We start from the raw sequence: 2828 nt of genomic DNA on the forward strand, positions 1-2828 counted from the left end.
AAAGGAGTCATCTTTATTTTATTAATATTTCTATTCGATTTAAAATTTTGAGTGAAAAATGTTCGTGTAGTTAGATGCATGTAGTGTTGTGTGAAGGAAGAGAGTTGTCTTTAAAGGGAGGCTGTGACTACCTTCTTGTGTTGTGAGGCAAAGAGAAACGTTCAGTGAGGTGACAGCTGGCTTAATGGTGAGTTCACAGCACCCCCTCAACCAGTGCTGGGAGTAATTATCGTTTCGGCAGGTGTCTATTTGCTTGTCTATTGTTTGTCTTTTTATTTGTTTTCACTTAGCTGATTAATTATTTAGCTGGTTAATAATTTTTTTTATGTAAGAGGGGAGAACTGGCTAAGGGCAAAATAAAGAGTTTAAAAAGGTACATTTAGTTGCAAGCCCCCATGCAGGTTTGTTATCTTGCTTGTCTGGTATTCATCTATTAGTTATTTGGTAATTTTTTAGTTATCAAGTTAGTTTGTTAATTAATTAGAGGTGTACTAATCTTAACAATTACATTAGTGAAGTATGCATTAATATTAATATTCTCATCTATTCCTTAAGCAAGTGAACAGACTAATGAATAAAGAAATGAATAATCAGACAGACAAATGAATAAATAAATAAATAATGAAGTTAGTTAACACGTAAGTAAATCAGGAAAGTTAGCTGCTGATTTATTGGCCAACTGACCTGCTTACTTTCCCATCCCCAGGGGCTTGAATGGAAGGTGTCACATAAGCCTTCTTTATTCCAACACTCCCGGGTTTCCCTTTCACCAGAAGCAGTATTAACCTCTTCAGTACCAGGATGCGTTTTCATATTCATTCTGCTTACTATTTGCTGATTTTATACAGCTTCAGAGACTTACATGGGGATTAAAATAATGAAGACTCAGGCCATTAATCTTCTGACGTCCATAGACCCTTCCTAATGTCAATAAAATCGTCTAATTGTACCTAAAACTCACGGTAAAAAATGCGTCCGAGTACTGAAGGAGTTAAATCTCACGCCACAACAACAAACCCCACGGTAAATAAATCAGCCAGGCTCTCACTGCATGACGAAAACGCGCCTCGAGTCATGCGGCGAGAGTGAAGACACGACTAAACGGAGTGAGAGCAAAAAAGCTGCCTTGGGTTTAGTGAGCGTGCGGGGCGGGGGGGCGGGCGGGCAGGGGCAGGGCAGGGCTCAGTCTGGCCCTAACCTCAGCGTGAGATGGTCACTAGTGCTGTGGAGAGCGGCGGTGACGGTGTGTGGACCAGCTGACCACTCGCACACATTCACTCACTCACTCGTATTATTCGTCTCCTCACTCACGTCACCTGCCCGTCTGTGCGTCCTGACTAGGCCTACATCAACTCAGCCTACGTAGATTACTTCAGTGTCTCTCCCTAACCTTCCCTATCCTTCTCTCCTTGCCTCCGTCTGGTCCTGCCTCGCCCTACACGTGATGTCTGTACTCCTCCTCCAGGCCCTTATCGTTATCAAGGTTTATCTCGTCTCCTTCACCTTGGTCTCGCCTCTCAACACTTGCGCTTTCCGTTCATCACGCGACTAGCAATGCTGATGTTCACCTGTTGAGTCAGAGCAAGGTTAGTGTTCGGCCTAACCTGTGTGTGCGTGTGTGGGTCTCCTGCCCCGTCTGCCTCGCCCTCTGCCAACCCCTGTGATCCCGAGTGGGTGTTCTGCAGGCGGGTTTCTGTCTCCCTTGTTCTTCCTCGCTGTGACCTTCGACCACCGCCTTCCCATCACCACAGCTTCCCAGGGAACGCCTCTCTCTCTCTCTCTCTCTCTCTCTCTCTCTCTCTCTCTCTGAAGCGCGCACTTCCCAAACTCAGGCACCCTCTTCCCATCACCATCCTCGCTACGTATTTCCGGGTTGCCATTTCCGACCCGCTAACGGAGGCACCCCTCAGGCCTCGCCATCACCACCACAACCATCACCATCACCGCCACCACCGCTGCTGCTGCACCTCCTTAACGCAAATAAGTACACTGACTGACTCATTCACTCTCTCACTGACTCACTCACTCCCTCACTCACGATGGCTCCTTGACGCCTGACGATTAACACACACACACACACACACACACACACACACACACACACGCACACACTAACCTCTTCAATTTCAACCACTCCAAATCTTTCCCTCCCAGCCTACCTCTCCATCAATTTAATTCCTCCTCACCACTTCCTTCCCTCTCCCCAATCCTATTTCTCTTCCCGGACCTCCCGCCCCCTGGGGAGGGAAGCAGGGGCATGGCCATCACCCCAGGCCATCTTTGGGCTCCCCTGATTACTGCCAGCACATCCAAACATCGCAAAGTAAGTACAGGAATGCTACATGTTTAACTTTCTCTAATCTTTCTATCAAATTTATCCAGCAATCAACATACATCTTTCTAGTATATTGCATTTTTTTTTCTCTCAGTCTCGTAGTCTAAAAATCTATTAGTTTTTATTTAAGCATTTGTTTATCTATTTTTCTAAGACTGTCATGAGGTTAAAGGGTGCAAGACTGAAGAGGACGCGGTGCATATTACAAGCGAAGTATGCACTGCTTGTATGCTCAGATATTTCCGCATCTTCTGTCTCTAGTTTAACCCATTCAGTACTATAAGCGCATTTTCATATTCATTCTGCTTACTATTTGGCGATTTTATACAGCTTCAGAAACTTATGTGGGATTAAAAGTAGTGAAGACTGTGGCCATTAATCTTTTGACCTCCATAGACCTTTCCTAATGTAAATAAAATCGTTTAATACACAAAAATCAAGGTAGAAATGTCTCAGTACTGAAGGGGTTAAACATCGCTTAAGAAAGGTATTA

The 2828-nt window shown here is 44.8% G+C and overlaps 1 protein-coding gene across 1 annotated transcript in view; it reads left to right on the forward strand.

The window, feature by feature from the left end:
- Positions 1-1170: 1170 nt before the first annotated feature.
- LOC123512420 (inter-alpha-trypsin inhibitor heavy chain H5-like) overlaps positions 1171-2828 on the forward strand; it is a 116600-nt gene continuing 114942 nt past the window's right edge. The window contains 1 exon segment of the mRNA XM_045268819.1: positions 1171-2323. The gene's annotated coding sequence lies outside the window, so the exon portion shown is untranslated.

This window comes from Portunus trituberculatus, chromosome 33, assembly GCF_017591435.1.
Source record: "Portunus trituberculatus isolate SZX2019 chromosome 33, ASM1759143v1, whole genome shotgun sequence".
NCBI classification, from domain to species: Eukaryota; Metazoa; Arthropoda; class Malacostraca; order Decapoda; family Portunidae; genus Portunus; species Portunus trituberculatus.